Source organism: Taeniopygia guttata, chromosome 34 (genome assembly GCF_048771995.1).
Source record: "Taeniopygia guttata chromosome 34, bTaeGut7.mat, whole genome shotgun sequence".
NCBI classification, from domain to species: Eukaryota; Metazoa; Chordata; class Aves; order Passeriformes; family Estrildidae; genus Taeniopygia; species Taeniopygia guttata.
The window spans coordinates 1,461,431-1,475,021 of record NC_133059.1 but is presented as its reverse complement, the minus strand read 5'-3'; the positions used below and the strand labels follow the sequence as shown (position 1 = coordinate 1,475,021).

Genomic DNA, 13,591 nt, shown 5'->3' with positions numbered 1-13,591 from the left:
CCTGGAACTGCCAGCAGCCAGCAAGCAGCACAACACAACTGTTGGCCCTGGGGTCAGCACACCCTGCACGCTGCTCCTGCCCGCTCCTGCCACCCTTCTTGTTCCTGCACCCGGATACCCCCATCATCAGTTTCGATAGCTGCCGAAGGCCTGGATTGTGTCATCCATCCCTGCAGGATGATCACCTTTGTCCTGAGGAAGGTACGGTGCCATTCCATGGAGGTGGATCCCCCCAGCTGCCCGGGTGGGCTGGAGTTCTGGGGGGATGGGGTGGGACAGGGACCCCACTCTGAGGTTTTGCTACCTCTGCAGGCTGTCGCAGACGGAGTGGAAGAAATGGAGGTAGACACACAGACTGATATGGAGGAGGAGATGGATGTGGATGGAGAAGAGACCGGAGAGGAAGAGATGGAAGTGGATGTGGAAGAGGGGACGGATGTGGAAATGGAATAGTACGCTGAAGACATGGAAATTGATCAAGAAGATGAAGAGGAGGCCATGGTCCTGGGATGAAGACCGATGCCAGCAGCGACAGGTACGTGGTCCCCACAGGACGAGTGGGTTCCCTGCAGCCAGGCTGGGGCTGGGCTGGGTGGTCCCTGCTCCGGCCACACAAGCCCCATCCCAGTGCCTGGGGCCCAGCCCCAGACCCAGCCAGCCTCAGCTCTGGCAGCAGGGTCCCACTGTGCCGGCCTGGGGACACACGGAAGAGCCCTCTGTGCCTGACTGGAGTGACCATGGCACCTGCTTTTCTTCCAGGACTGATGGAGATCCCGCACAGAGATGGAACCATTTTGTACATAGTTTTTAGATTTGTTGTTCGCTTTAGGATATAGGTTTTAGTGCTACGTTTGGTCTTCTGTAAATACGTTTCAAATATTGTTGTTAGATATGTTCTTATGTATATACGTTCAATAAATTGTTGTTGTTACAAATATTCTTAAAAAAGTCAATGTGTTCTGTGTTTTCGTTGCTGTTCTTCTGTAAATAAACAACCCTGATTTTTCACACCCCAGTTCTCTTTCCATTTGCTTCAGGCACAGGCAGTATTGGCAGAGTTGTGTTTTCCGCTTGCTCCAGGTTCCCAGGGCGGGAGGTTCATGGGGGAGCTGGCACAGCCACCCCAGGAGTGGGGGTACCTGCACAGAGGGGTCCCACTGACAGAGGTCACTGTCTCCTTGCAGTCTCTCTGGACACACTGGGGAGCTGCAGGGGCAAATCCCAGCGTGCCCGGTCCCGTGGGATCCCATGTTGGGACTCAATGTCCCAGCCAGGGTGAGCACTGCTTGTGGCCCTGGGCTCAGCATGGCAGGCCTGGTGCTCACACCACTGCAGACTTCAAGCTGGCCATGCACAGCTCCGTGTTTCTCCCAAAAATATCACTGCTGCAGCACCTGGGGTTCCCCAGTGCTGGGCTTGTTATCCCTACTGCATGGAGGATCGCATGGCATGGCAAAGGATGGATCCCATGTGGCATCCAACCTGCCCTGATCCAGGCTGGGCACCAGCAGGGGAAGGTGCAGTGCAATGTCTGCACAACCCAACCAGCCATCCTACCCCAGCCCCTGGATGAGATGGAAAAGCAGGTGGGGAGTGACTCCAAACAGCGCTGTCTGATTTATCTTAGCCAAAACCAGCACTGGGGGTTGTTGGGAGAAAGGGAGAATTCACATGTTCACATGTGACACATTGGAAAGGACCTTGATCAGATTCACAGAGTAAGGAGAAATTCTGCATCCCTGATTTGCAGTACTTTCTGCTAAAACACACACCTGTCAGCCCAGGTAAAAGCAGATGTTCAATAGAGAGCTGGGTGGGATTAGGTAACAAGCAGATAGGAATAGGGAAGCAGCAGTATGTGACTTCTGTGTAGTTCTGAATGATGTTGTTCAAGACTGAGCTGCATAGTAATAAGAAATGGAAAAGCAATGATGGGAAAATTAATAGACGTACACAACAATGGAGATGAGATTGGATTTGAGGCAGGACTTGGTTCCAATCAAATGTTCCTGGGAAGAGGCCTGGCTTAAAATTGCATTGTTTGCTTTCCTTTGAAGAACAACAATAGCCAAAATATGACAGATGAATATTCCTGGGGTAGAGGTAGGTAATTCAACTGCAAACCTCGGGAGAGGAAGGATTGCAGGAACCACAAGAGGAAGACAAATTGTAGTCTCATCAAACAACAGAAAAGTCCAGTGCCTGTGTATAAATATACAGCGCTTGTGTTGAATTCTTCCAGGAAAATGCAAGTCTGAAGTGAATCCCAGGTGTTTGACTTCATGAAAATTAGCAAGCCCTGATTCGATTTCCTTCCCAGTCGGTGAATATGAAATCCCTGGGCAGATGCCTCAGTTCCAGGTGTAGGTAGAGTTACTGTATCCAGGAACCTCTCCTCTGCATCTCCCATTTTTCTGAAAACAAGTCCACACAGTGGCCCCAGCGGCAGCACGTGTCACCCTCTGAGCTGCACTCGCTGAGATTTAGATTGCAGCCCCACTGAAGAACAACAAAGGCTCCTTTGTGCCCATACCCAGAGACAGAGCCCAGAATTGATGTTGGAAGGGATTTAAAGGGCAAACACAGGTGGCTCTAATCCCCCTTCTCACTTCACCTCGGCAATGTAGCTCTTCTTTTGGCCAAGTTCAGCAGCCCACTCATAGAATCCTAGCATGGTTTGGCTTAGGAAGGAACTAATGACCATCTCATTCCATGCCCCCTGCCTTCCACTATGCCAGGTTGCTCCAAGCCCTGTCCAATTGGTCTGGAACACCTCCAGGCATGGAGCTGCCACAGCTTCTCTGGTCAGTCTGTTCCAGGCTCTTTCCAATCTCACAGAAAAGAATTTCTTCCCACTCTCCTTCTAAACCTGTCCTTTGTCAGGCTGAACCCATTCCCCCTTGTTCTCTCCCTCCAGAGCCTTTTCCAAAGTCCCTCTCCAGGTCTCCTCAAGCACCTTCAGGCATTGGAAGGAGCTCAAAGGTCTCCCTGGAGTGGCTCCAGCAGCTCCACATCCTTCACCAGTTCCAGAAACCAACCAGAGTTCAATAAATAAGAGACAAGAACTAGGTGGTTCAATCATGGTTACCAACACACAGGAATGACACAGGAACCCTCAGGCCCTGTGGTTCTCTGAGACCAGCTCTGCATTCCTCCCACACTGAGGGAGGGCATCAGCAGGAGGGATCAGCACTGCCAGGGCAAAAGGTGGCCTCTTTTCATGGCCCTTGAAACTGGACATGTGAAATGAGGTACACAAAGCCAAAGGCCAGGTGGACCTGTCATCTCTGAACGGCTCTTTACAGTCTTCCCAGGAACATGAATGACAGTCACTGTTTTGCCAGGGAAAGAGCATCTGTTGGGAATGTGGTGCAGAAAATGTGCTTTCTGCTCCTCTCAGAGCCAAAATTCCTACCCATTCTTGTAAGTCCCTCTAAGAAAAGGACCCTGTTCAGCTGAGTGACAGTGAAGCAAAAAAGCAACCCAGGAATGCATTTTCCTGCTCACAATACCCTCCATTCACATGGGTGACTTCGTACTGGCACACAGGAGTAGGGAAGGAACCCAAACACATCATTGTACATAAAATCAGATGTGTTGAGGGATGAACACATCTCACAGGGATATGGAAACCTCCCCTGAAAACCCAGTCAGGGAGAGCCTGAGCTCTTTTGTGGCTCTAGGCAGGAAGATGCTCAGGATCTCCCAGAGAGGCTCAGCAGGCAGTAGGATTGTGCCTGGATCTCGCTCTGGAAATGCCAGTGGCTCAACTGAGAGCTCTGGGAATGATTTATAATGCACTGAGAGGGGCCACAGACCTGCAAGGGTCTTTCATCAGGAGCAAAGAGCAGCCTGGAGGGTGGGGAATGCTGGAGCTGTACCACTGTGTGCTCATCCTTCACCTGAATGGGGAGCTGCCCCCAAAGTTGCTATGTATCACTTTTATGGTTCTCCTGTTGGGTATATTTTGGAGCAGCTGTTTTCTGTGGCTTTTTATGGTGGGAAGCAGCCATTTGCCTGCTGTGATATCCTCACAACTAATACTAACTCCTCATTCCCTTTGGTTTTATTTGGGTTTTTTTAATCCATTGGTTTGATTGGTTTGTGTGGGTTTGTTTGTTTGGGTTTTTGTCTGTTTTGGTTTGAGTTTTTTGTTTGCTTTTTTAGAAGTGAGAGGTGAACTTGGCATAGCAAAACTCAAGAAAATGTACACCAGGCTTGACTTTCCAGAAATTGCTTTTGGCTGGCTTTAACTGCATCCTCCAGGCTCAGGATAACCAGTACATTTGCAGGTTTTCCTCTGCAACATCAGCTTGCCCAGACTTTGTTCCGTGTTTCACAAATGGAGAAGAAAATGGATATTGTGCCAAGCTTCATTTCAACCTGCATCAGCATGATAGAAAAGAAGAAAAAAAAAAAAGAAAATATTCACCAGTTAGAGCAGAACCAGTGTCCCACCATCTTCCCCTCCACTGTTATTAATTTTGTACATTTAGAGGCAAACCTGGGCCTAAAGCTTCCATCGCTCAGTTCCTGATGCAGGACTGCAAGGGTCCCACAAGAAAGGCTGGGACAGAGTGTTCAGAGTGTTCAACAGGGCCTGTGGCAACAGCACAAGGGGCGATGGCTTTCAGCTGCAGGAGGCTGATTGAGGTTGGATCTCAGGCAGCTGCTCTTTCCCACTGAGGCTGCTGAGGCACTGGCCCAGGCTGTGGATGCCCCATCCTTGGGAACAGGGCTCTGAGCACCATGGTCTGGGGGAACGTTGCTAAGCATGGAACCAAAGGCTCTCTAGCTCAACTGTCACGTCACAATCCATGTCCCACCTGGAACTGCCAGCAGCCAGCAAGCAGCACAACACAACTGTTGGCCCTGGGGTCAGCACACCCTGCACGCTGCTCCTGCCCGCTCCTGCCACCCTTCTTGTTCCTGCCCCCTGATACCCCCATCATCAGTTTCCATAGCTGCTGAAGGCCTGGATTGCATCATCCATCCCTGCAGGATGTTCACCTTTGTCCTGAGAAAGGTACGGTGCCATTCCATGGAGGTGGATCCCCCCAGCTGCCCGGGTGGGCTGGAGTTCTGGGGGGATGGGGTGGGACAGGGACCCCACTCTGAGGTTTTGCTACCTCTGCAGGCTGTCGCAGACAGAGAGGAAGAGATGGAGGTGGACACACAGACTGATATGGAGGAGGAGATGGATGTGGATGGAGAAGAGACCGGAGAGGAAGAGATGGAAGTGGATGTGGAAGAGGGCACGGATGTGGAAATGGAAGACTACGCTGAGGACATGGAAATTGATCAAGAAGATGAAGAGGAGGCCATGGTCCTGGGATGAAGACCGATGCCAGCAGCAGGACAGGTACGTGGTCCCCACAGGACGAGTGGGTTCCCTGCAGCCAGGCTGGGGCTGGGCTGGGTGGTCCCTGCTCCGGCCACACAAGCCCCATCCCAGTGCCTGGGGCCCAGCCCCCAGACCCAGCCAGCCTCAGCTCTGGCAGCAGGGTCCCACTGTGCCAGCCTGGGGACACACGGAAGAGCCCTCTGTGCCTGACTGGAGTGACCATGGCACCTGCTTTTCTTCCAGGACTGATGGAGATCCCGGGCCGAGATGGAACCATTTTGTACATAGTTTTTCGAGTTTGTTGTTCGCTTTAGGATATAGGTTTTAGTGCTACGTTTGGTCTTCTGTAAATACGTTTCAAATAATGTTGTTAGATATGTTCTTAGGTATATACGTTCAATAAATTGTTGTTGTTACAAATATTCTTTAAAAAGTCAATGTGTTCTGTGTTTTCGTTGCTGTTCTTCTGTAAATAAACAACCCTGATTTTTCACACCCCAGTTCTCTTTCCATTTGCTTCAGGCACAGGCAGCATTGGCAGAGTTGTGGTTTCCACTTGCTCCAGGTTCCCAGGGCGGGAGGTTCATGGGGGAGCTGGCACAGCCACCCCAGGAGTGGGGGTACCTGCACAGAGGGGTCCCACTGACAGAGGTCACTGTCTCCTTGCAGTCTCTCTGGACACACTGGGGAGCTGCAGGGGCAAATCCCAGCGTGCCCGGTCCCGTGGGATCCCATGTTGGGACTCAATGTCCCAGCCAGGGTGAGCACTGCTTGTGGCCCTGGGCTCAGCATGGCAGGCCTGGTGCTCACACCACTGCAGACTTCAAGCTGGCCATGCACAGCTCCGTGTTTCTCCCAAAAATATCACTGCTGCAGCACCTGGGGTTCCCCAGTGCTGGGCTTGTTATCCCTACTGCATGGAGGATCGCATGGCATGGCAAAGGATGGATCCCATGTGGCATCCAACCTGCCCTGATCCAGGCTGGGCACCAGCAGGGGAAGGTGCAGTGCAATGTCTGCACTGCAGTGTTTTACTTATTAATAGCCCCCCTGAAAGGGATCCCAGCACATTCTCTCGCTAGGGGAGGAAATAACACAGCAAGGTAGGGCTGATGTGGAAAATTAATCTCATCACATCCCAGGGGCTCACCACCCCTTTCCACAGCACTCCTGGATGGAAAGCTGCTGCAGGGACCTGAGGTCCGTGCTGGGGAGCAGCAAATCCGAGTGTTGAGCAGGCAGGGTGCCAGCAGCTGCTCCTGCTCCTCCTCTGAGTCACTGCCCCCTTACCTTGGCGAGCAGAGCCAGGAGCACCTGAGAGCAGCTCCAGCACCCCAGAACGTCTTGTTTCCTGTTACTCCAGCAGCACACTCTGATTACACATTCTCCCCCTGCTGCTAATTAATTAAATAAAATCAGGAGCACGTTAGCAGATGCAGAAGGGACTCACCCGTTGGCACACGCTGCCTCTGACCCCCTCCACAGCAGCCCTGAGGAACAGAACTCTTTTTCCTCAGCATTTCAGGGCTGGCGTTCCCCCTCTCCCAATTTTTGCCCTGTTTCTGGCAGAAGGCACCAAAAAGAAGTTACTTGCATTAGGAGGGAATGTGTTTTGGGCTGATTTTGGACAAAAAGCTGGGTCAGGCCTCATCCGTCTCCCTGAGGCCTTGGGCTGCCACACTCTGGGTGGGAGTTTCTGCAGCAGCACCTGATCCTCTGCCAAAAAGCATTAAATGCTCTGATTTAATCTCACAGCACTAATTACTTCTCACAGGGCCTTTGATGCTGCTGAATAACTCATTAAATTCCCTCTGACCTGCCACAGCTTTGGCTGAGGGCACAGGGCCCTTGCAGGCCCGGGTGCCTCATGAAAGCCACCTCAGTGCCACCACACAGGCAGCGTGTGGCAGGGCAGGCTCATCCAGGACACCATCCACAGGGTGCAAAGAGAATGGAAAGCTCTGTCAAACATGCTGTAAAATCAGGCAGAGAAATTGTCCTTGACCAGCTGTCTCTCCAGGCCCTGCTTCCAGGGCTGGCACCAGCAAATGGGCCCTTGTGTGAATAGATCTGTCAAAGCCCACGGGAGCAATTCCCATCCCAGCCCTGCCTACTCAAAGTGGCATCATTTTGGTACCTGACTATTTCAAAGGTGAATGCATATTCTCTCTAATTTGCTAAATTGACAAATTTACTCCTCTCAGGAGACAGTCTCATTTCCATCTTCTACCTCTTTAGCTTTGTACACTCAGTCTATAACATGAAAAGATTTTACCTTCATTTCTTCTCCAGGAAAGAAGTCATTGATCTTTTATTTGTGGCACTTTAATTTGGCATGTTGACTACAAAAATCCACTGCTCATCACATCGAAGGCTGATCCAGTATTGCCAATTACTCCAGCACTGGGAATCTATAGTGGGATGGGTGGAAGGAACAGGGTCAAAATGAATGGGTCTTCTCAGAGGAAGAAGCAGAATCTGGGAAGACAGCACAGCTTTAAATTAGGATATCTGCTGTGCATGGCAAGAAAAAACACAAGCCATCCTGTCTCTGGATGTGATTCAACCCACTTGCCCCCAGCTCTGGAAGTGTGGTGCAGAGTCTGGTCCTCACTCCCCTGGCAAATGACAGGGCTGGGCTGATCTCAGCCTGGAATCCCTGTGGATTGACAGCAAGGACTCCTACAAGATAAGTTTTGCTCTTCATCCTTCCCACTCTCCAGGTATTTCTCTAGGAAATTCCACTCTCTAGTGTGGATAAAGCAGTAGAGATGGAAGGTTCTGTGTGCCCCAAAAGTCATCAGCCTCTTCATCCCACAGCTCTCCCACTCACAGCCATCAGTTCTGTGCAGAGCAGGCACAAACTGGTCACTACTGGCACTGCCTGTGGTCTGAGCTGGGAACTGTGCATCACCATCAAGCTTCAAGTGCTTTCTAGTGGGAAGTGTTTTACACAGTTCCCTACAGATTCTGGTTCTGGGTCAATCCCACAGCAGCTCTGGGGAGTGTTTAGGTCAACAGGGTCTCCCAAGGCTGCAGCTGGAGCTTGGGGCTTCCTTCCAAACCACAGCACAGTAAAAATATGTACTAAGGTCACAATGAAAAATCCTCTGCTGAGCCTTCATAGTATCTGTCAACTCCTAATTCTGATTGTAAAATGCTATTTAGGAAGATCAGACTGATCAAAATCAGGACTTTTTTGTGGATTTTTGTAAAAATGCTTTTTTAAGCTTTAAGATGGAGGGAATTTCACCAATGTCATTATTCCTCTTACAAGATTTTCAGCAACCGGTTACTTTGACTTTCCACTCTTATGTCCTGCCAACTTTTACCTGCCCAGAGCCACTTGTTTTGCTGACAGCTGCCATGCCCATGCGCCATTTGCTGGGCATCACCTGCATGAGGCCTCAGGAGCTCACTGAGGAAAACTCACTCCTTCATATTCTTTGCAGAGCCAGGGAAGATCTTGCTTGCTCAGTTGGGCAGTGGAGGAGTTTTCTGTTCAAACCTACTCTGTGTGGCATACCCGATGTATTTTTGACTCAGAGAAATCTGTTTATTTTCTGCTCTTAAATAAGGAGTGAGCAGCTCCATGAGTAACACCACGGCAGAGGAAACACAAACAGGCTGTTCCTCAAACAGCATCTCTGAAGGGATTGTGCTCTGCTTTTCAGATGAGATTAAGAGCTCAATTACAGTAGAGAAAGAAGCTTTCACTAAATCACACACAGAACATAATAAGGACAAATTACAAAGCTTCAGAAGCAAATCTGTGTCAGACTGCTGGCTAAGGAGGCCTTCAGTGGTTTCTCCTGCCCTTCTGAAGAAATGAGTCCTGCACACCTCATCTCACCATGCTTTTGAGGAAAGCTCACAACCAGAATCCTATGAGGCATCCAATTCTTTGAACAGTATAAGCAACTACCCCCTCATGATTGTAATGAGTGGGGTGAAGCCTCGGGTTAGTGCTGATGTGCACAGGTTAGAAGTGCAATAGTTTGTTCTGCTAACCCAGGAAAAGCCCAGAAGCTCAGTGTTGTCTCAGTCCCATATTGATAAGAGGAGATGCCATGGAGTTTAAAGAATTTTAAGGCCCAGCAGCTAAGGGATCAATCAACTACCCAAAACCAGACCCTGGACATAACTGTTTAATTCCAGCATTCCTGCCATGCTCTCCTGTCTCCAAAGTCTCCACCAAGAAACCTGCAGATAAGGAGGTAAGGAAAGAACAAGATTCAAGCCCCTCACACGGAGGAGAGAGTTCAGAGACCTTCCAGCCAGAGGGATCCCTCCCTGAGCAGCCAGGCTGCCCAAACTTTCAAAATCAAAGATCCAGTGTGCAAATCCCAGGCACACGAACCACAGGCAGAAATACCCATTGGCCTCCGGATTTGCAGGTGACTGTACAAGTGTGAACCTGGAGCTGAGCGATTGGATGTTTTTCCCTCCCAGGAAACCCAAGGCACTGCATGGCAGAGCTCAAGGTGGACAGCAATGGGTTACACGGCTGCCCAGAATCCTGCACCTGGGAAAGGGGAAGTCCAGGTTCAGTCACAGAGTTGTCACCACTTGATTTTTCTTCCCTTGTTATTCTGCTCTCCTGGAATATATTATGGTTAATTAAAGGCACTTAGCTAATTGGATTGTAAGCAGGTGCTGGTTAAAACAAGCCACTGTTCCCCTTTGAAATGCCAGACAGGCGATTCATTAAAATTCCCTTTGAAAAGACATCCCCAAACTCCCTGATCTGTTGATGAAAACAGTCAAGGAAAAGTTAAGGAAAAAAGAACAAACAATGTTTTTCAGGAGGTTTCACAACTCAGGCAACTGCAACCCCCATCGAGCATTAGGATTGAGGATTGGCATTCCCACACCAGGAAACCTTTCACAGACTCATAAACTTTCACTGAAAAGCAGTTCCAGGATGCACAGAGTTGAACAACAATCCCATGAAGACAGAATATTTCCATCAAGGCCGGGATGAGATGAGCAGGAGAGGATGACTGGGGCTCTTCAAAAGCCAGACCTCAGAGCTGAGGCAGGATTTAGTCCTGATATCCCTCTAGTTATCCAGAAAAGGATCAAGACATGTGAGGCAGCTGAGAAAGCCAGAGTGCTCAAAACAGCAGCATGTACAGAGAAGGAAGAAGAGGAAATACAGCTGGATACTTCCTAATGCTCTTCTTTGGACTGACCTGGTGTCTGGTGCAGCGAGTCACAGAAAACTTGCTCAAGACATGGGTGCCAGAACTGAAAATGCTCACTGATAAGCAACAGAAAAAATTAAGAGCATATAAAAGTGAGAGTAGTCACGAGGACCTGGAGAAGAAAGAACCCCAAAAGGCCAAACATGATGTAATATCATGCATAATGAGAGTAAAATACATGGTGCTATTCATCATGTATCCAAAGAATTACAGAATAGTTTGGGTTGAAAGAGACCTTTAAAGATCATCTGGAAGGACAGAGGATTGATAGCAAGAGAAAAACAGTATCTTAACTGCCAGGGGAAACTGTATTGAAAGCAGCCAAAGATTAGAGCCAAAACAACAAGATCTTATCTTTGAACTAAAGACTTATCAATAACTAATGCTGTCTGCCACTGGGGGACACACTAAACCAGAATCCCTCCATGCCAGTTTTCCCATGCTGTGCTATCAGAGCTCTCCCTGCTCCCCAGCCCCTGCAAGAACTGGACTTTGTGATGTGACCCCAGCATGGCAGCAGCCCACATGAAACTCCACCTCCGAGAAGAGCAGCACCACTTCTCCAAAATAAGGAAGTTTTTACCAGAACATCAAGCAACACTAAACTTCTCTGGGAAGCACTGGGTGCAGGATAATTAGGGACAGAAAAGGGATGTGTCTGTGGAGCAGAGGGATGGTTTAAATTCTCATTAGGTTGTTAACAGCTGGTTTCATTAGTCTGCCTACAGACAATCATAATTACTTAGTGGCTACTGCAGGGTGAAATGCCATTTCAGTTTATTAGCATTCTCAGAGCTGCAAACCTGTCAGTGAAATTATTTTTAAAGTAGTTTGTAAAGCTTGTCTGTTCTCGAAGAACTGTCAGACTGATAGACCGGGGTGTGACATTTATGCCCCAATAAAAGGAAGTTTGAATGCAGTTTAATAGTGCTTGAAATGTTCTGCTCTGAGAAACTCTCCCCAAAGTCCAGGTGGACCTTTCTCCATTGGAACTCATAGAAATTAGCAGAAGCTGTAACTTTGGCATTACTTTTACAGGAGCATTTATAGCCCAGGGGTCAAGACCAAAGCCATAAAATGCTGCTCAAGCCCTGAGCTTTCTCAGACCAGAGGTAAACTTGTATCTAAAGGTCTCTCTGGAGCCCAGGACTACTACATTTGCTCAGCAGAATTCTGTTACAAAGCTTAGCCTGCAATGAAGGTAGATTTTTATCTTAGCTTAGTTAAATATTCCCCCTAAACCAGGATAAATTATAATTTCCCCACTATCATTCAATATTTGTCCACTCCTAATTACTCTTTCTTCTTGCCCTAAGCACCATCCTTATTCATACAATAGGTTTGATGGTTCCCATTAAATTTATTATTTTACAGACATATGTTGGATTAAAGTTTACCCGAATGAGAACTTTGTCCAGCTCCTGCCAGAACTAATGGAGAAGATATTTCAGTTTATTCAAAGCAATTGTTATCTCAGAAAGAGGATCATGCTTAAATTAGAAGTTCTGCCAGAAAGAGTGTTCCTTTGCTTCCCCCAAATATCCACTAAAAGCCCTCAGTCAGGTAAGAGCTTTTTAAATAATTTCCAGTATTCACTACACGGCCAATTATTAAGAGAGTTCTGACCCTGCAGTGCAGTTAATGACCATCTCTGACATATTTCTTACATGTATTTTTTTCCCACATTTCCTTCAACAGTAACTGACCAGGTGCCTTGCCCTTTTTATCTCCTCTTTAACCCATTTACTCTCATCCTCCATGGCACAGCAGACAATGTTTCCAGCCTGCACCAGCCACTATTTCACAATTCACCCATAAAATCCCAATCTTTTACACTTCCACCTCTTCATCTTCCCATCCACGGAGGGGAGCCAAGGTCAGCCAGATGCAAACGAGGTGTTTGAAGCTGAGCTGTGATGAGGCAGTGATTGCTTGATGAGCACAGGAGGAGGAAAGGTCTTGGCTGTGCCTTGGTTCTTAAATCATCCTCACTTGTGCAGGGAAATTAAGGGCAGAGCAGTGATGCTCCTCTGACCACTTTCGCCATAGCATTTTTCCTGTCACAAAGTCAAAGGCAGGCAACTCACACATATTCTTTTACTCTGACTCCTGCTGGGATAGGGAAAAAATAGGATAATAGGGGAAAATACCATTATTAGGGATTTTCATTGTGTGAGCTCAGGATTCCCCACACTTTTGCAAAGGGGGAATGTTCATCAGACAAAGGCTATGAGAAGGAGCTTCAAATGTCCAAAATCCCAGTAAAAATACTTTTTCCTATGGAACCCTTCACCAAAGCTGGTCCCACTTCAGGCCCTTTATACATCCATTTCCTGATGTGCAACTCCCAGTGGGGTGTTCCCAATGCTCCAGGAACCCAACACAAACCTTACAGCCCCACACAAACACACCCCAAGGAGCTGCACCCTTCCCTCCAAACCTGGGTACCTGCCACAGCCACCTCTGTGCTGATATGAGCCTGTTTCTCCCCAAAACAAGGTGCTCAGTTTATCCTCAAAAAAGATAAAGGCCAAGATAAAATAGAAAGGATTTCAACCTTGAAAAGATAGACAACAGCATCCTTGTCTTCTCCAAAAAAGCCATCATTTCACAACTGTAATCTCCACACTGAGACTTTATTCCCTTAAAGTGTCCAAGTACACAGGCAGGATCCAGGAAGGCACTGAAGTGAGTCAAGTTGAACCCCAACGAGCTCTCAGCTCCCTGTGAAAGCTCAGACAAGCAGTAGAGAAAGAATTAATGCTCCCATTTCTGGCATCTAACAGCCACAGGGCAAGTGAAAAGTTGGTTTTAGAGAATGAAGAAAAAGCACTAAGTAATAAAAGGTGAGAAAAATCCATCGCTCCAACAGGTTAATGAAGGAAAAGCACTTGAAGAAAAAGAGGTAGATGGAGGAAAAAAAAAAAAACCACAATTGAGAGTGTCCATGACACCCAGAGCCAAAGCAAGCCCAGGGGATCAGGAAAGAGGTAAGCACGAGCTCCAAACAACAGCAGAAATGTAGGGAGAGCTCTGGAGG

General features: G+C 48.3%; 1 protein-coding gene and 1 long non-coding RNA gene across 2 annotated transcripts in view; both read right to left on the bottom strand.

The window, feature by feature from the left end:
• LOC121468955 (uncharacterized) overlaps positions 1 to 13,591 on the bottom strand; it is a 2,238,800-nt gene that overhangs the window by 1,237,569 nt on the left and 987,640 nt on the right. The window lies entirely within an intron of this gene.
• LOC140681337 (uncharacterized) lies at positions 4,219 to 4,732 on the bottom strand. The gene is made up of 2 exons (XR_012052521.1): positions 4,505 to 4,732; positions 4,219 to 4,383 (listed from the first exon to the last, which is right to left on the bottom strand). It is a non-coding gene; the product is annotated as an uncharacterized lncRNA (long non-coding RNA).